We start from the raw sequence: 20,118 nt of genomic DNA on the forward strand, positions 1-20,118 counted from the left end.
TCTAGGAATGTATCACAAGAAGGTAGAAACACCAATCAGAAAGGATATATGCACCCCTATGTTCATAGCAGCACAATTCACCATAGCTAAGATTTGGAAACAGTCTAAGTGCCCATCAGCAGATGAGTAGATTAAAAAACTGTGGTACATCTACACAATGGAATACTACGCTGCTGTAAAAAAAGAAGGAATTCTTACCATTTGCAACAGTATGGATGGAACTGGAGAGCATTATGCTAAGCGAAATAAGTCAGTCAGAGAGACAAGTATCACATGATCTCACTCATTTGTGGAATATAATGAACAACATAAACTGATGAACAAAAACAGATCCAGAGACAGAGAAGCATCAATCAGACAGTGAAACCTCAGAGGGAAAGTAGGGAAGGGTGGGGGTAAGGGGGAGAGATCAACCAAAGGACCTGTATGCATGCATATGAGCCTAACCAATGGACAAAGACAACAGGGGGGTGAGGGCATGAGTGCGGGGGGGGGGCAAAGAGGGGTAAGGACACACATGGAACACCTTAATCAATAACAAATAAATACATTTAAGTACATAGATGATTGACGGACAATTCAAGTGGAGCCGTGAGAGTAAACTTTTATTTCTCTATTTCTCTCAGGGTGATTGGAGTTTGAATGATTAACCGTAAAACTTGCAAGTGAAAAATGTCAAGAGGCAATGGGGGCATAAGGACACATATGTAATACCTTTATCAATAAAGAAAAATAATAATAAAATAATAATAAAAAGTGACAGTGGCAAGATGGCCCCACCACCACCAGACTCCTGTGCCATTGGTGTGTAGCGGACACCTTGCCCCGAGCAAAGGCTTCTGGGAGTCATCGCCTCAGACCCAGCTCCTCCTCCTAGACACTTAACCCAGAGTCCTTGGCTTCACTGATGCCCTGATCTGCCTGAGCTTTGCTCTGGACAGTCGCCACAGCAACCAGAGATTGGTCTCTGCAGCTGAATGAGTCAGCAAATATTTATCAAGCATTGTGCTAGGAACTGTGGGGGAGAAAGGGTGGCTTTGCCAGTTTTAACATATTTTTAGTAATAAATACTCAAAAAGAAGTGGGGGGAAGGGTTATTTATAAGAACCTATTTCTCTTCTTTCCTGGAAGCCATGAGGTAGACAAAACACTAGTGTAGTTCTTTACATGCACAAATTTGGGAGCTAGATATTTTTGGGTTCAAATCCCAGCACTACTACTATGTGTGATAGTATGCAAGCCATACTTGCCTCAGTTTCCCCTTTTCAAGGGAAGAATGCTTCCCCTTGCCCACCTCATAAGGCTCTTTAAGGATGAAATGAGCTAATGTGTAACAAAGAGCTTTGTTGACTGTGCAAATGTTAGGTTGTTCTTTCAATAAACATTTATTAAGCATTTACTCTGAGCCAAAGCCTGAGTTAGGCATTAGAGTTTCTCAAATGTAAATGTCCTAGGCTCATTGAGATTCGCCCTTTTTTTTCTAGCTGAGGTGAAATTCACCTAACATAAAATTAACCATTTTAAAGCAAACAATTCAGTAGTATTTAGTGCATTCACAACGTTGTGAACCAATACCTCTATCAAGTTCCAATACTCAAAAAGCCTGTACCCATTAAATGTCACCCTCCTCTTGGTAGGTTTTCTCTTGCTATCATTTTGTCCTTCTCGGGAATTGATATCCTGGACTTGATAATATCCTAATGTCCCTTTGATCTCCAAGGACTCCAAGCCAACTCCTGGTCCCAGCTCCAGCTTCACAAGATGAAACCCAGTTTCCTTTGCCAGTGCCGGGGAACCAGGAACCTGTGCCTGCCACTTCTAATCACACCGGGGCTGGATGGGCAGGTGATGGCCGTGCGTTTCACCAGATTGCCTCCCACAGAGGAGCGTTGTGTTTGCTCTTGCGTGTGCTCTTCTTTCTTGGAATCAGCTTCTTGTTCGCAGCATCGTCTCTTCCCGGCAGCCTGTGCGCTTGGCGAACGTCCGCCCTTGTCAAGCTCAGGGAGAGTCAGGTGCAGGGGGAGGAGGCATGTTTGGGCAAATATTGGACTTGGCCACATTTGTTGTCCCTATCAGGAACTTGAATGGTGTTATTGATTGACAGATGCGGGGACCAACTGTTTGGAAAGCTGAGCCCCCTCGGATTGGGTAGGTGTTTCGGCAAACAGCCCTAATACTGGGCAAACAGGCCTGTTGGAAGAAGTGCCTGGCGTGTTAGCAAAGCAAACCAAGCGCTGAGCAAACAGCTTAAAAGAATGTGGCCACCTCCACGTAACCTCAACCGAGGTATTGATCCCGCTGGAGGCAGGAGAGGGGTTGAGCGGGGAACAGAGAGCTACAAACCCAGGCAGAATGTAAATGTTATCTTTAAGCTGCGCTGTCAGGGCCCTAATGGGCATCTGTTTGGAATTTGTCTTCTTGCAAATCTTTAAATCCAGGTTAGGACCATGCACAGAATTTAATAACAACTTTTCAGAAAGATCGGGGCTTGGAGTTGATTTCATTCTTCACAAGCCCAACTGGGACTTTCTGTTCTTGCTAGAGGTAGCAGCTTTACATTGAAACTTTCTAGGTGCAAATTCCAAGCTGGGAGGAGGCAAATCTGAACATGATTCAGAAGGCTTCGGCAGAATAGAAGAAAATCCAGAAACAAAGATGCTTTATCTGACCACTGAGTTCTCCACGCATGAGAGCTGGTCAGTGGAAGGAATCCCAGAATCAATGCCAAGACACCTGGTTTTGCTGCAGCTGCTGGCTCCACCTGGCTGGGCCCTCTGTCATCACCGCCCTGGGCCTCAGCTTCTGCTCCTTCCAAGGGAAGATGGCATTCACAAAGGCCCAAGCTAACAGGGGTGGGTGGGAGTACACTCTGTAGCCAAAAACACTGCCCCAGGGTAAGGAGGTGGGCTGTTTGCTGGGAGACCCTGGGGGTGGCCCTCCGGGACTCTAGACCCTCTGACATCACCATGTGGCCATGGGATGGGCCATGGCCGTGGCTGTCATCTATTGTTCACGGCAAGTGACTGACTGGACCTGGGTGTCCTTGCCCAGAAGGTGGTCCGGGGAAGGGATGTTTGCAAATTGCTTGAAAAGTCTAAAACCATGTTTTATTGCCTTCTAATGTTTCTGTAAAATAATAGAGTAAAAAATACGTACTTGCTCCTCAGTGTCTCAAATGAGGTTGGAGGGCTGTGAGCAGATGTCATTACTGGTCCACCATGTCTCCCTGAGAAAAGCCACAGAAAGAATAAGATCTGCTCCCTTGCCCTCCGACCCCTTCTCCAGCCTGGCCTGCTGCCCTGGTTGTTGCAGGCAGAGCCTAGGCACAGCTCAGCCATGTACCCCAAACAGTGAGTGGGCAAACCTATGCTGGGTCCTGGCCCATCAGGAAGACTGAGGCCCATTTTCAATGGAGGCCATGAGCAGTGTGGGTAACCCCAGGTATTACTTGACACTGCATTTTATAAGAGTAAAGGAAGCTTATAAACCATGTTGGCTATCTCTGGCATTTCACATCTGGTCTCACAATGATAAGAAAAATCAAAGAAGAATGTGGCTCTGAGAAGGGGGCATTCCTAATTTTAACGGATCTTTAAACATGCATTTAAGCATTTAACCGAAGGATATAAGTGAAGTGGCTAAGAGTATGGGCTTCAGAGTCAAGTGCCTTGGGTAAAATCCCAGCTCTGCCGCTTACTAGCTGTGTGGTCTTGAGCAAGTTATCTAACTTCTCTGAACTTCAATACTCCTCCCTATAAAATGGAAATAATAATACATTTCTGAAGGGATTGTGATAAGGATTAAATGGGCTACTGTATGTTGGCCTCTCAGTGCATCCTCTCACCCCTCAGTATATAGTGGAGACTTATTACTGTTTCTGTGACATAGGCAGGACAGACCCTAGTGAAAACAAGTTGTCACTGCCAATTTGTGACTGTTGGGGGAAGCCCTGTTCCCAGTGAGAAAGCCCACCAGCCTTGCCTAGAAAACTTACCATTGGGCTGTGGTCAGCACAGAGAGGGCACCATGCAGGCGGAGAAATTCACTCAGTGTCTGAGGACAGGACCTGTGGGAGCTTCTCAGATTGCTTCCGCTGTAGGTAGACCACCCAAGGTTCTGCGCTCCAGGCAGGGAGGAGGCTGTGAAGACAAAGGGTCCTCCACTTGTAGATGGGACAGCGGAAGCCTCGAGAAAGGGAGACACTTGTCCAAGGTCATAGAGAGGGCCCGTTATGACAATAAGGAAAGTCTTCAAAGGCAAAAACCACTGACAGGTTATCAGGAAGAAGTCAAAGCTAGTCTTAAAAAGGAGTGGAAGGTGACCTGATTCATCTCCCCTCACCAGAAAGTTATTAATTAATGAAGGTTTCTCTACTACAATTAGAAACAAATATGTAATCTGTACCTGTGTTGACACTCTTGCTCTCAACCTAATGATTAACCAGCCCTCAATGAAATGTGTATCTCAGCAAAGGTTGTCTCAAAACCATTTGCTTTGGGAACAAGAGAGTAAACACAAAGACACACAAACACCAGGGTAACCTATGGCATGGGTTAAGTAGAGATGACTCTATTCTCCCGATTCGCATGGCATAACCTCTGGGTAAACACGGAAGACTCCCCCCTCCTCCCTTAAGGAGAAGGCTCTTAAGCTAGGTCATGCATTTGGCCAAAGTCCACCATGCAGCCTCAGGCTCCCCCGATCCATGGCCCCACGGAGCACAAGCAGAGGCCCCTATCAGACCCCCCACTTTCCCTCCCTCCTGCCTCTCCCTTCAGTTCTGCAGACAGTGACATGGATGCTCGCTGCCAGGAACCAAAAAGATGTTGAAAGTGAAAAGGGGTAAACTTGTTAAATACGACTACTGCTGTTTTCAAGGGTAAAGGACACTTGCCCCCACTGGCCTGGAAGTACAGGCACCATCCGCCCTTCCCTGGTCATCCTCAGGTTCCAGACCTCACTCTCGCTGCTGATGGACAAAGTCCTCCTTTCTTGGAGGGAAGACGCTGGGCACTCTGCAGACCTGGAGGAGCTTCCTTTTGGGGGCAGGAGTGGGTGCAGGGCCTGGAAGCAGAGGTCCAATGAGCTTGCACTTTGGAAAGAGGTTTTTGAGCACCTTGACCCAGAGCAGATTAGAGGTCCACGTTTGGACGCAGGAGCCCAGAAATCCCTTATGAATATCTGCTTCGCCTCATGGCAGAACCCGTCCCCTTGGAAAGCCTAACCCACAGGGTAGTGAAAGGCTCAGCCCCTGATTCCCCTGCTGTTACTTCACACGGCACATGGCACGTTCCTGCAGCTGCTGCAAACGCAGGGCCTGGAAAAACAAGTTCCCTCCTGAATTCCCACTTTCCCGTCCTATCGCTTTCCTCATAATTACCCAATTAGACTGGATCCCCTGATAGAAGAGGTTAATCTTTACAAGCCAGGAAGAGGGAGTTATTGTATGCTGAGCCCATCTACCCAGATCCATAGTCACTAGCACTGTTTTTGAAAAGACCCAGGTTGGTGCAGGGTTTTGACTTGAGAAGCACCAGCTAATTACGATAATGTGAACTACACAGTGGCAGTAGCCTTGCGGATGAATCACTGAAAAGGCTGAGAGATGCTGGGAATGCTCAATTAATGATCAGATCGGTAAAAATGCACATTCGCCGAGGTGCCCAGATCTGGCCCTTTAGCTAAAATCACTGTCCTCTTTTTAACCACGGGATCTTCCATACGGAGTTTAAATATTTTCAGAACTTCCAACTTTGAAATAAGTAAACAAATCTAGCCCAAACCAGGACTGACCTCATGGTTGTGCGACCCCTGCAGTCACTCAGGGCCTGAGTTCAGAAGGGCCCCTCATGTGATGTTCTTAACAATTTCTGAGGAAGGGCCCCCAGTATTTTCATTTTCCACAGGGACCTACAAATTATGTCACTGGTCTTCCACCAAACTCTTACTAAAACAAAAACAAGATGATGCTAATAGAAAGTGAGACACAGGAATCCACAGGCAAGCCCCTTTGCCCTCATTTGAATCACAATGCCCCATTGTTTAAAAATTCTGAACAAGCCAAGTCTGAGCTACAAAATCTTTTCTTTGTTTTTCTCTTTTTAACTTAATTTTATTTTATATTTTTCCATTACCATTTATCCCATCTGTACCCTTTTCCACCTCCACTCACACCTCTGCCTCCCCCCCACAACCACCAGGCTATTTTCCATGTCCGTGAGCATTTTCTCTTTTTTCCTTTTTTGCAGAATCCCTCCACCTCCCATGCCTGCTCCCCATCCCAGAGCTGTCAGCCTGCTCTCTATCTATGAGTTTGTCTCTATTTTGCTTATTAGTTCAGTTTGTTCCTTAGATTTCACATGAGTAAAATCATATGGTACTTTTTTTTCTCTGACTGGCTTATTTCACTTAGCATAATGTTCTCCAGGTCCATCCATGTTGCCCCAAAAGTTAACAACTTTCTTCTTTTTTAAGGCCAAGTAATATTCCATTGTGTAAATGTACCATACCTGCTTTATCCCTCATCTACTGATGGACACTTGGGCTGCTTCCAAATCTTGGCAATTGTAAATAATGCTGCAAGGAACATAGGGGTGCATATATTCTTTTGAATTAGTATTTCAGGTTTCTTCAGATAAATTCCCAGAAGTGGAATCACTACGTTGTAAGGCAGCTCAATTTTTAATTTTTGAGGTAACGCCATACTACTTTCCACAGAGGCTGCACCAATGTGTATTCCCACCAACAGTGCACAATGGTTCCCTTTTCTCCACATCCTTGCCAACATTTGTTGTTTGTTGTTTTATTGATGATAGCATTCTGACAGGTGTGAAGTGATATCTCTATTGTGATTTCAATTTGCATTTCTCTCATGATTAGTGACATTGAGCATCTTTTCATATGTCTATTGGCCATCTCTATGTTCTCTTTGGAGAAGTGTTTATTCAGGTCCTTTGCCCATTTTTCAATTGGATTGTTTGGGGGTTTTTATGTTGAGTTTTGTAAGTTCCTTATAAATTTTGGATATTAACCCCTTATCAGATGTATCATTGGCAAATATGTCCTCCTATTCAGTGGGTTGTCTTTTCACTTTGTTGATGATTTCCTTTGCTGTGCAAAAACATTTTAGTTTGATGTAGTTCCATTTGTTGTTGTTTTTTTCTTTAGTTTCTTTTGCCCAAGGAGGATATATCAGAGAAAATATTACTATAGGAAATTTCTGAGATTTTACTGCCTATGTTTTCTTCTAGGATTTTTATGGTTTCAAGTCTAACATTTAAATATTTAATCCATTTTGAGTTTATTCTTGTGTGTGGTGTAAGAAGGAGGTCTAGTTTTATTTTTTTGCATGTATCTGTCTAATTTTCCCAAAACCATTTATTGAATAGACTATGTTTAGCCCATTGTCTATTTTTACCTTCTTTGTCAAATATTAATTGACTATAAAGGCATGGGTTTATTTCTGGGCTCTTTATTCTGTTCCATTGATCTCTATGTCTGTTTTTATGCCAGTGCCATGATATTTTGATTACTATAGCCTTGTAGTATAGTTTGATATTAGGTAGCATAATTCCTCCAACTTTATTCTTCTTTCTCAAGATCGTTGTTACTATTAGGAATCTTTTATGGTTCCATATACATTTTTGGAATATTTGTTCTAGTTCTGTGAAATATGCCATTGGTATCTTGTAAAGAATTGCTTTGGGTCTGTAGGTTTCTTTGGGTAGTATGGACGTTTTAATTATATTTATTCTTCCTATCCATGAACACAATATATGCTTCCACTTATCTGTATCTTCTTTGATTTCTTTCTTCAGTGTCTTACAGTTTTCTGAGTACAGATCCTTTACATCCTTGGTTAAATTTATTTCTAGATGTGTGGGGGTTTTTAAGCAATTGTGAATGTGATTTTTTTCTTGGTTTCCCTTTCTGATTATTCATTATCTATATATATAAACTAGAGGACTGGTGCACAAATTTGTGCACAGGTGGAGTATGGCTGACCCACCCCTATTGGGGCCGGACTGGCTAATGGGAGGGGCCATGGGTGGTTGGCGGGCTGGCCCCGCCCCCAGTCGGGGTGGCGGGGTGATGGGGGGCAGGACTGGCCAGGGGGAGAGGCCGCTGGCAGTTGGCCAGCTGGCCCCACCTCCATGGTCGAACTCCCTGTAGAGGGGACAATTTGCATATTAGCCTTTTATTATATAGGATAAGGAATATGCTAATTAGCTGAGCATCACAACCGCTCAGGAGGAGCTGCACATGAAGATGGGTGGGAGGGGACTGCGTGCCACCCCCACCCCAGCAGCCGCTGGGAGGCTGGGGCTGGGGGTGGGCCGGAGTGGAGACACAACACATGGAGAGGCTGGGGCTGGGGACGGGCCAGAGTGGAGACACAACATAAACATAGCCTCCATGTCTTCTGAGCAGACACAATGCAGCGGGGTGCCTCCTCGCACGGAGGGAGGCGGGGCGCCTCCTCGCACTATTTCAATCGCGTGCTGGGCCTCTAGTTGGTGTATGAAAATGCAACTGATTTCTGGATATTTATTTTGAATCATGCTACTTTACTGAATTCATTTATCAGTTCTAATAGTTTTTCAATGGAATCTTTAGGGTTCTTTATAAACAGTATAATATCATCTGCAAATAATGACAGTTTTACTTCTTCCTTTCCAATTTGGATGCTGTTTATTTCTTCTTCTTGTCAGATTGCTATGGCTAGGACTTCCAGTACTATGTTTAATAAGAGTGGTGAAAGCAGATGTTCCTGTCATGTTCCTGATCTCAAGGGGAGCACTTGTAGTTTTTGCCCATTGAGTATGATGTTGGCTATGGGTTTGTCATATATGGCCTTTATTATATTGAGGTATGTTCCCTATATTCCCACTTTGCTGAGAATTTTTTTCATAAATGTGTGGTGAATTTTATCAAATGCTTTTTCTGCATCACTTGATATGATCATGTGGTTTTTATCCTTTATTTTGTTCATGTGGTATATCACATTTATTGATTTGCAGATATTATGCCAACCTTGCATTCCCAGAATAAATCCCACTTGCTCATGGTGTAGGATATTTATTATGTATTGCTGGATTCGGTTTGCTAAAGTTTTGTTGAAGATTTTAGCATTTATGTCCATCAAGGATATTGACCTATAATTTTCTTATTTTTATAGTGTCTATCTGGTTTTGGAATTAGAATAATGTTGGCCTCATAAAAATGATCTTGGGAGTCTTCCCTCCTCTTGAGTTTTTTGGAATTGTTTGAGAAGGATAGGTGTTAGCTCTTCTCTGAATGTTTGGTAAAATTCACCTGTCAAGCCACCTGTTCCAGGGCTTTTGTTTGTAGGGGGTGTTTTCATTACTGCTTCAATTTCACTAGTGTAATCTGTCTATTCCGATTCTCTGATTCTTCCTGATTTAGTTTTGGAAGATTGCATGTTTTTAGGAATTTATCCATTTCATCCAGATTGTCAAATTTGTTGGCATATAATTGTTGATACTAGTTTCTTACAATCCTTTATATTTCTTTGATGTCAGTTGTTACTTCTCCTCAATCATTTCTGATTTTATTTGTTTGGATCCTTTCTCTTTTTTTTCTTGTTGAGTTTCGTGAAAAGTTTCTCAATCTAGTTCATCTTTTCAAAGAACCAGCTCCTGGTTTCATTGATCTTTTGTATTGTTTTTTAGACTCCATTTTGTATTGTTGGTTTTGTTTTTTGGTTTTTTGTTTTTAGGTGTTTCTTTGTGTGTGTGTGTTTTGTTTTTTGTTTTTTCTCTGATCTTTATTGTTTCCTTTCTTCTACTCACTTTGGACTTTGTTGTTCTTTTTCAAGCTCCTTTATGTGTAAAGTTAGATTGTTTATTTGCACTTTTACTTGTTCCTTGTGATAGGCCTGTAGTGCTATGAATTTCCCTCTTAGGACTGCTTTCTCTGTGTCCCACAGATTTGGGGTTGTTGTGTTCTCATTTTCATTTGTTTCAAAATATCTTTTGATTTCTTCTTTGGTTTCATTATTAAGCCATTCATTGTTTAGTAACATGTTATTTAGCCTCCATGTCTTTGTATGTTTTTCAGTTTTCTTTTTGTGATTGATTTCTACTTTCATAGCATTATGGTCAGAGAAGATGCTCGATACAATCTCAGTCTGCTTAAATTGATTGAGACTTGTTTTGTGTTCTAATATGTGGTCTATCCTAAAAAATGTTCCTTGTGTGCTTGAAAAGAATGTATATTCTGCTGCTTCAGGGTGAAATGCTGTGAATATATCAATTAAATCTACTTGATCTAGTGCTTTCATTTAATGCTACCATCTCCTTGTTGATTTTCTGTCTGGAAAATCTATCCATTGATGCCAATGGGTGTTAAAATCTCCTACTATAATTGCATTACTGTCAATCTCTCCCTTTATGTCCATCAAGACTTGCTTTACATATTTAAGTGCTTCTATGTTGGGTGCAAAAATGTTTATAACAGTTATATCCTCTTGTTGGGTTGCTTCCTTTTTCAGTATGTAGTGTCACTTGTCTCTTACTATAGACTTTGTTTTAAAGTCTATTTTGTCAGACATAAGTATGGCTACCTCAGCTTTTCAATTCTTTCCATTTGTGTGAAATATCTTTTTCATTCCCTTTACTTTTAGTCTGTGTGTATCTTTTGTTATGAGATGGGTCTCCTATAGACTGCATATACTGTATATGGGACTTGCTTTCATATCCATTCAGCTATCCTATGTCTTTTGATGCGAGCATTTAAGCCATTTACATTTAAAGTGATTATTGATAGGTATATATGTATTGTCATTTCATTTTTTAACTACATTCCTCTATCTATCTATCTATTTATTTTATTTATTTATTTATTTATTTATTTATTTCTGTCTTTCTTTCTTTCTTTTTTCCTTTCTTTCTTTGTCTTCTTCTCCTGCTTCTGCTTCTGCTTCTGCTTCTTCTGCTTCTAGCAAGCCCTTTAACATTTCTTTTAATACTTGTAATACTGCTTTGATGGTCACAAACTCCTTTAGCTTTTTCTGGTCTGGAAAGCTCTTTATTTTCCCTTCTATTTTAACACATTGCAGACCAGTAGTTTTAGTGCTAGCTTTACCCAGTGACCAGACAAGTTTCTATTGAACAAGTACAAAAAACGTTTTACATAAATGTTAAAGGCATGTTTTAAAATTAAATATCCATTGCATCTTGAATTTATTTATTACATGTTCTTACAAGCTAATATCTTCTTAAAGTATGATACTTTGTAAAACACTGTGTAATATGAAAACACGAATTCTCGAGATCCGTCCGCAATGTGTTAAATTATAACCTTGCTGGGTAAAATAGCCTTGGTTGTAGGTCCTTGTTTTGTATCACTTTGAATATTTCATGCCAGTCCCTTCTGGTCTGAAATGTTTCTGTTGAGAAACCAGCTGACAGTCTTATGGGAGCTCCTTTGTAGGTAACTAGCTGCCTTTCTCTTGTGGCTTTTTATATTCAGTCTCTGTCTTTAACCTTTGCCATTTTAATTATGATGTGTCTTGGTATGGGCGTCTTTGGGTCCATCTTGATTGGAACTCTGCACTTCCTAAACTTGTGTGTCTTTTTCCTACACCTGGTTAGGAAAGTTTTGAGTCATTATTTCTTCAAATAGGTTCTTGATCCCTTGCTCTCTCTCTTCTCCTTCTGGTACCCCTATGATGCAGATGTTGTTATGTTTCATGTTGTCCCAAAGGTCCCTTAAACTAGCCTCACTTTTTTAAATTACTTTTCTTTTTTCTGCTTTAATTGGGTGTTTTTTCCTATCTTGTCTTCCAAGTCACTGATTTGATCCTCTGCTTTACCTAGCCTACTATTTATTTCTTCCAGTGCATTCTTTATTTCAGATGTTGTAGTCTTCATTTCTGACTGGTCATTTTTTATGGTTTCTAAAACTTGTTCATATGTTTGTCCTTTCTCATACTGTTGTGCATTCTTACAATCATTACTTTGAACTCTATATCTGACAAATTGCTTGCCTCCATCTCATTTAGCTCTTCTTCTGGAAAATTCTATTGTCTTTCATTTGGGGTCTGTTTCTTTGTCTCCCCATTTTGGCTGCCTCTTTGTGTTTGTTTCTATGTCTGAGGTAGATCTGCTATGACTCCCAGTCTTGGTAGGGTGGCCTTAGATAGTAGGTGTCCTGTAGGACCCAGTGGCACAGCCTCCCTGATCACCTGAGCTGAGTCTCTAAGAATGTCCCTTGTGGGTATTATGTGGGTTCTCCTGTTGTAATCGAGTCTTAATTACTATTGGCCTGTTCATGCATGTGATCAACCCTCAGGCTGGCTGACTGTAAGGCTCAACTCCAACACAGAGTGGAAGCTGCTATGCAGGTGTTGCTCACACAAAGTAGAATTTGCCTCAGCAGGTTATGGTGCCTGATGAGTTCTCCCTGTGCATATTCTGCTTGTGAAATTTATTGGATCCTGCTCTGTTGTTGTCTGAATCTGGCCACTGGTTGTATTGGTTCTGGGGCCTCTTCAGAGGGACTTTGGTGTAGGCCAATATCAGATACTGCCTGTGACTGGCTCTAGGTAACCTGTTTGGTGCTATCAGTGATACACAGCTTGTGGCTCCCTCTGCAGGGTCTATGTGTGAGCATCAAAGCTGGCTTTTACCAGCACTGGGTCTGGGGGCAGGTCAGCAAAAGTCTCAAAGCACCCAGAGATCCACCTCCACCTGCAGGCTATCTGTTGGGCTTAGTCACTGAAAGAGCCTCTGGCTGTTTGCCTCAGTAGGGCATAAGCTCCACAGGGTAGACCTATTACTTTCCCCCATGCTGATCCCACTTGTAGGGCAGTGTTCTGCTTGAGAAAGATGGCTTCTGCAATATGGGGGGAATGACTCAGCACAGGGATCCTGGCAGCTGACCCTTCTGCTCTCTCCCCAGAGCCACCAACCCCAGAATCTCCTCCCGCAGCTCTATCCACTCTGCTCTCCTTCCACCATAGACAGGGTGAGTGGCTACAAACAAAATTTTTTGCATTGGCCCTTTAAAGAGGGTGCATGTGTTTCTAGCCATCTCTCCCTGGCAGACAGAGACCCTGCTGCTTTCCACAGCTGGATGTTGTGTAGGTACTGTTCCTGGTTCTGGTGCTCTAGGCTAGGGAGCCCAGCTTGGGGTTTAGACTCATACTACTCAGGGGGAACCCCCACAGCTGAAATATCCCTCTGGAAGTTCAGCTGCTGCCCATGGGAGTCTGGCCAGCCCTCTCATGCCTCAGTACTTCCTACCAGTCTTGATGTGGCTCCTTTTGTATGTCCTTGGTTATAAGGTTTCTCTCCAGCTAGTCTTTAGTTGGTTATTCAGGATGGTTTTTCTAAAATTTAGTTGTAATTCCAGTTTGGTCCTGAGAAGAGGTTAGTATATCTTCCACTTAATCCACTGCCATCTTGGATCTCCCCTCATTTGCTTTTCTTTTTTTGAGGAAAGGATTTTTATTACATTACAAATCCCTTATGAGTAGGTCTGACCCTGTCATCTGAGCTGATCCCTCTCTTCCCAACCAGGCTCTGCCAGAAAAGCATCTTTGTGACTTGCTGTCTGCAACTCAAGAAGCGGGGAGTGGGATGACAAAATCAGCCTTTCCCAGACTGCTTCTCAGTGGTTCAAAACAAAAATATTTGCTGAGAGAGAGTCTCTATGGTAAAAACAAGTTTTGGAAACTCTGGATCAAGTAACATTAATGTTCTGAACTACAGGACTTCTAAGAACCTTTAAAGAGTTCCTGGAAATTGTGACTCTCCAAGCACAGGATAACCAAACTTCCCCAACTTATTTGAGTACATTGTTCTAACAACCCACCCACTCAGGGGGGTATTTGTGTCACACATTCATTTATTTGTGCATTGATTTCTGAGCTGAAGAATTTTATTTTATTTTTTTATTATTTTGAGGAAAGGATTTTTTTAGGACCTTCAGCACTCCTCGCCTGCCATTCCAAGGCTCTGGAAGTGCCCTAACAAAGCCTGTTCATATGTTTGTATAATGTTTGTAAAAGTAACATATTATTGTATTTATATCCCTAAAGAGAGCCCCTAAAATTACATGAACTTTGGACCCCACAAAATGTGCAACCTTCCCTACACCTATTCCTACATATGGAGGCCCCATCTCTACATCATGCCAAATATTTTAAAATGCACTCATCTCTCCCATTTAATATCCTATATAATAAAAGCCTAATATGCTAAGTGTCTGGTTGTCCAGGCGTCATTTAACCAATCAAAGCATAATATGCTAATGATATGCTAAGGCCACTCAACTGCTCACTATGATGTGCACTGACCACCAGGGGCCAGACACACCGACCAGTAGGTTAGCTCACTGCTGGGGTCCAGCTGATCAGGACTGAGCAAGATGGGCTGGGCTGGACATGCCCTGGAGCCCTCCCTCCCCAGATGGCCAATCTCCTGCATTGCTCCCCAGCCCCAATTGTGCACTGATGGGGTCCCTCAGCCTGGCCTGTACCCTCTCACAATCCGGGACCCCTAAGGAGATGTCAGAGAGCCAGTTTCAGCCTGATCCCACAGGCCAGGCCGAGGGACTCCACTGGTGCATGAATTTATGCACCAGGACTCTAGTAATTTATAAATAACTCTAGTAGTTAAGACAAAGATGGCATGATATCATTTGCTTAGTAGGCTTTTAATTAAACATTCTTTCATATTAGTTTTGCTTGGCTGCAAGGAATGTTAATTTTGGAGACAACAGTTTTTTTTAATTTCCATGTCACAATCATTTTCTTACCTCCAGGGAAGCTTGGAGGCCCCTTCAATGCATAATGGACAAAAAGGTGCTGCACTCACCAGCCTCTGCAGTTTGAGAAACACTCTGCTAGACATTTTCATAGCCATTTCCAATTCTGAGGAACTATCTAGCTAATGTCTAGTTCAGACTAAGAGAGATTAGAGTGTTGGGGAAAGAATGAGTATGAACTATAAAAACTGAGCTTTAGAGAGTAGATTTTTGTGGATGACCTGCTGCTCTCCCATACTGCCAGCAGTATTAAAATAAATGCTCAGCCCTGAACGGTTTGGCTCAGTGGATAAAGCATTGGCCTGTGGACTCAAGGATCCCAGGTTCGATTCCAGTCAAGGGCATGTACCTTGGTTGCGGGCACATCCCCAGTGGGGAGTGTGCAGAAGGCAGCTGATCAATGTTTCTCTCTCATCGATGTTTTTAACTCTCTATCCCTCTCCCTTCCTCTCTGTGAAAAATCAATACATAAAATATATTTAAAAAAATAAATAAAATAAAATAAATGCTCATATATGATTCAACCCTGTCTCTGCTTAATTTGCTCAAGTAATGACAGGCAGCACGGACCCACTGATTGTCTAGTTACATATTCTGGTGACCCAGATGGGATGTAAGCAAGAGACTCCTCTGGGGTGAGTAACTGGGATCCCACTTGCTGCCTGGACTGGAGTTTCCTGGGGCTGAGGCCTGGACTCTTATTTGCAATGCTGCCAGAAATTTTCCTCTTCTGAGTCCCAGCCACAGCCTCAGCAATCCTCATTGTCTCACCTGAGACCTAAGTTGAATCAAGCATTTTTGTAAGAGGAATCAAGCCTCGTTGAATGGCACGAGAAGCACTTGTTGCCTCTGGTCTGGGCTTCCTTGTAAGGAATTATGTACTGTGTATGGCAGTACTATGTATGGCACAGGAGGCATTTTACTACCTCTCATCTAGGCGAGCCTGCTCAGCTCCAGGTGGCAAGGGACCTCAAGCGTTCCTTGCCTGGTCTCTGAGCCCTTAGTCTGATCCACTCTGGGACGAGAGACATTGCTCTGCTTCGGTCAATTCTAAATGCAGGGCATTCTGAGGTTTCTGTGGCTGGACAGACGAGGAGCATGGTGTGAAGTTCTTGTCTGTGGGTGTGCGCGCCTGTAAATATTGTACATAGAGTGTCTCTGTTGATTTTTTTTGTGTCTTTGTTTGGTTTAATTTGTTTAAAGATGGGGCATATTTCACTTTGTTAGGGACCCCAGCTGCAGGTTCAGTGGCAGGCTGAACTCGTGGAGGGATTGCAGAAACTTCCCAGCAGCTGCCGAGAATTCTTAATCTTGGGGTCCCTTCCTGCTCTCCCTTTCAAGGCATCAGCCACTGGAAACTCTTAGCTAGTGAAAGTTCTTGTCTGTCTGTAATGTAACTTGGTTACTGATGTTCTTTGCTTGCTTTCTTATATTTGGGGGACTTAGTTTATGCTTCACCGTTTTATGAACATAGGGAATCCTCTGTCTCTGCTGTTTGGGCTTTGCATCACTCAGAACCCATTTCTTGTGCTGGGTTAGTGTGAGATAAGATTCTAAAGCCAATATCCCAGTCCACCTTTTTGTGAGTACTCATTCATTTACTGTAGGGGGTTTTTCTGTTTCTGTTTTTAAGATCTGTTCTTATGGTATATGCAAGATTTCATATTGTTAGTCTACTCAGAAAGAAAAAAAATATGGGAAATAAAAGTTTCTAAACCCCCCAAGTCTTTTTCCTAGGAGGACTAGATCTACAGAAGTTCCCTCCAGCAGGCTTCAAAAATAGCAGTGGGGGCCACTCCAATTTTGCACAGAAAAATAAAATAAAATAGTACTTTCACATTAAAGCCACTGAAGGCCAGTGTGCTATCCCTTTAAAAATTTGCCAAGAAAATGCCTTGGGTAATAATAATTGGCTTTAAAAATCTCAAAGTTGTTAAGGCAAAATAAATATAACTAAAATGAAGGGTATATGATAAAGCTTTTTCAGTGATAATTACATATGCCTAAACATAGTTTTCCAAAGTCTTTGGTAACTTTAAACTTTGGCGTTTGCTGGGTTAACTAATACAAATTATTAAATATCTAGCTATTTTTAAATAACAAGATACTGAAATATTAATCTGAATTTGCCTCATATGGAGAATCTAGAGGATAGATTTGAATATGTTAATGAATATCTTGTATTTTATTTTAAATATCTCTTAAAATGTGAATGTATTGCTATTGTTAATTACTTACATGTCACCTAAAAATTAAGGTTTCTAAGGGTTAAGAATTCTAACCCTTGGAAAGAAATTATGGTTTTGGTATAATAGAAGGCATGAGGCATGGAGATGCATTTTGAAAAAAAAAGAAAGTGGATTCTAAAGTTGGTTATTTCTGAAAGTTGTAAGGTTTGTGAAGAAAGGTTTATGAAAGTTGTAAAATATTTGTAAAGAGAAATGTTGAAAGGAAGATATATAAATGGCACAGGCCAATAGGCCAGGAGGAGTAGAATAGGGAAATTGCGATGGTTAAACAGCAATTTGGAGCCATCCGGTAAATCCTATCTTCCCTAAATCAAGGACACTTAAGAGTAAATGATTTGCATTTTGCCTACCTAACCAGAGAGTAAATAGCTTATATCAACCTACTCAAGAGACAGATAGCAAAAATCCAATTAGTGTCATTTGCTGACCACATCCAAGAACAAAGGAAGTTAGAGAATAAACCTCATTTTGGTTAGTCCTTTTCTAGTCTAGTCTATTAAAAGTCTTTCCTGGTTTTGCCCAGGAAGCAAAAGTTCCATAAGTTGTTGAAATGGTTATATGTTATATTAATTAGGCACTTGATTATTTTTTTAAAAAGCCATCTTCTTAATCATGGGAACTGAAGTTTGCTAGCCTATGTTTGTATCTAATACCCTTTGTCAATTTGATATATGATCTTTTGGTAAAATAAGTTTGACAATCTTTCCAGAGTTTGAATTTTAAGAAACTTTTCTTGACCTAGAATTAGCTTTAGGTCATTCCAATAGGCCCTGGAAAGCCTCAAGCATTTGTTTTCTCTCATGAAGGAGAAGTTTCTGCTTAATGTACATGGGAAGTTTTGTCAAATAATAATAACTATATTATGCTTTCATTTATAGCTCTAATTGTTATTCTGGAATATTGTATTTTGCAGAAAAGACAAGATTCCGTGACATTTGCATTACTCTATAAAGTATCTGGATTTATAGAATTACTGGCAATAAAAATCAAGAGAAACAAAAATTTGATTATGGGGCTGAATGAATGGAAAATAATTATATAGCTTTTATAACTTTTGTTGAAAGTATTGCAGATTCTTAAACTTTTTGTTTTTCAAATATAAGGAAGCATTTTTAAAGCAATTTGGTAAATTATATATTTTTCTCTCTACTGTCCCTCCAGAACTTGGAAATTCTTAATAAGTGGCAATACATTTCTTTGCATTAATTCAATAAGACCTGTTTCCAATTGAGGTTATGTTAACCGAGACTTTGACTGGAATGTTATGTCTGAGAGAGACATGCCTGGATTCTGGGTGTCACCAGAAAGCTTTAAGGAATGAAGCCATTAAGATTACCTTGGAGAAAGCCTGGTACTTTGCTTGGTCACATGGTTCATGGCAGTCTTTCCAGGTAACGAATGAAGGTTGTTTTCCTGAGAGATAGCAAAGAAGGAACCTCAAGACATCATTGGGGACTTCAACTTGAGGAAGTCACCCAAATCTACAGGTATTGCAGGCAAACCTGATGGCAACTAGGTGGCTCAGCTTCTTTGCCCTGTGGGGCTAATTAAAGCTTGATCATGAAATTCCAGCAAAGCATATCTTTTTAAAATAGCCTATGTGATCAACTGTTATTCTTATTGTGTTCATGCAAACAATCAGGCCAAATTGTAACTAGACTTAATATAGTAAATAAATTGATCATAATTTGGCTCTTTAATAAAAATGAGGGTGATTTTAGGGAGAAAAATTGTGTTTCAATAGGAAATTATTAGAACTAAAATGTGTTTTCCTTCCACCAGACGATTCTTGCTGTTCTAATTTTCACCCAATAATACTTAATTTTATAACATAGTTTGTCTCCACAAGGTTACAAACCCTACTCACACTCAGGGAATACCACCTCTAGATACCATTGCCACCTCCTTCCGTGACCAGGCCTCATCATCCTTCTGACAGAGAGCAAGGATCTCTTGGCTCTGAAGGAAAACTTCACCCCTTCTCAGCATGGAGCAGTTACAGAAGAGACCCTGCACCCTTTTTCTCTGACAGAATTCAGAGCCACCATCCTTGAGAGTATGTGGTAGGCAGTTAGACAGACATGAGCAGAGCCAGGACGATGGGCCAACTAGAGGAGAAATGGACGGGACCCTGAGATGTTCTTCTCACCACTCCAACTGCTATGAAGCTGGCAATGGAGGAATTTATGCAGAGCAGATCTTTACATCTTGCCTAGTAGGAGTTGAGACACCTATTGATAATATGTAGAACTATTCCATTCATTTTTGGGAAGAAAGTCATAGATGGGGAACTTTATATGTTGGGACCCACTATCTGGGAAAAGGATGCAGGGATGCTTCCTCTAAAGGTTAATGCAGTAGTTCCCTGTGGTGAATGTCTGACTTTTACTGGGTGTTCTAATTATTATCTTTAAGTGTCTGATAACTTCAATATGAATTTTTCTGATAATTTCATCCTCTCTTATAGTAATGGACATAGTAAGCTGCTGGCTGGTTGGTTTCTGATATGTGGGGTAACTATCCCTGCTAACAGCATTAGGGGGCCGTGTTCCTTAGGATGACTGGCTGTCTTTATGCCCCAGAAACATTACAGGGTCTGAACCCAAATATACTTTCTCAAGGTGGTGGCACCAGACTGCAATGACGATCTCCACCTGTGGAGCCCTGCTGAATATATTGCTTTGACCACTTTTGTTATGCTGGTAATGGTAGGCTCCCTTAATGTAGAAGTGATCTGGCTGGCTTGTAGCATGGTAAGAGCCCTGAATGCCACCTCCAGGGCTATATATGGGATAAATCAAGAGCTGAGCCAGGTCAGGGAGGCAGTTCTAGAAAATTGGGCAGCAATAGGTTATTTGCTGTTGCAGCATAACCATGGTTATGAGGACTTTAAAGGAATGTGCTGTTTTAATCTTTCTGACAATTCTCAGTTGATAGAAAACATATCCAAGATCCTGCATTTGTGTATTCCATCCCTGGGAACTGCTTTCACGACAGAAGCAGATGCCTTGAAAGTCCAGCAGGATGAGACTTTTCATCTAAAACTAATCTCATTGATATGAGATGATGGGGAAAT

The 20,118-nt window shown here is 41.6% G+C and overlaps 1 long non-coding RNA gene across 1 annotated transcript; it reads right to left on the reverse strand.

Annotated features, from left to right (window-relative positions):
- Window positions 1-753: 753 nt before the first annotated feature.
- Window positions 754-4,326, reverse strand: LOC106726777. Its single transcript, XR_001362878.1, has 3 exons — window positions 3,995-4,326; window positions 3,157-3,226; window positions 754-2,808 (listed from the first exon to the last, which is right to left on the reverse strand). It is a non-coding gene; the product is annotated as an uncharacterized LOC106726777 (long non-coding RNA).
- Window positions 4,327-20,118: the final 15,792 nt, after the last annotated feature.

The sequence above is a fragment of the Myotis brandtii genome, unplaced genomic scaffold (genome assembly GCF_000412655.1).
Source record: "Myotis brandtii unplaced genomic scaffold, ASM41265v1 scaffold315, whole genome shotgun sequence".
Classification (NCBI taxonomy): Eukaryota; Metazoa; Chordata; class Mammalia; order Chiroptera; family Vespertilionidae; genus Myotis; species Myotis brandtii.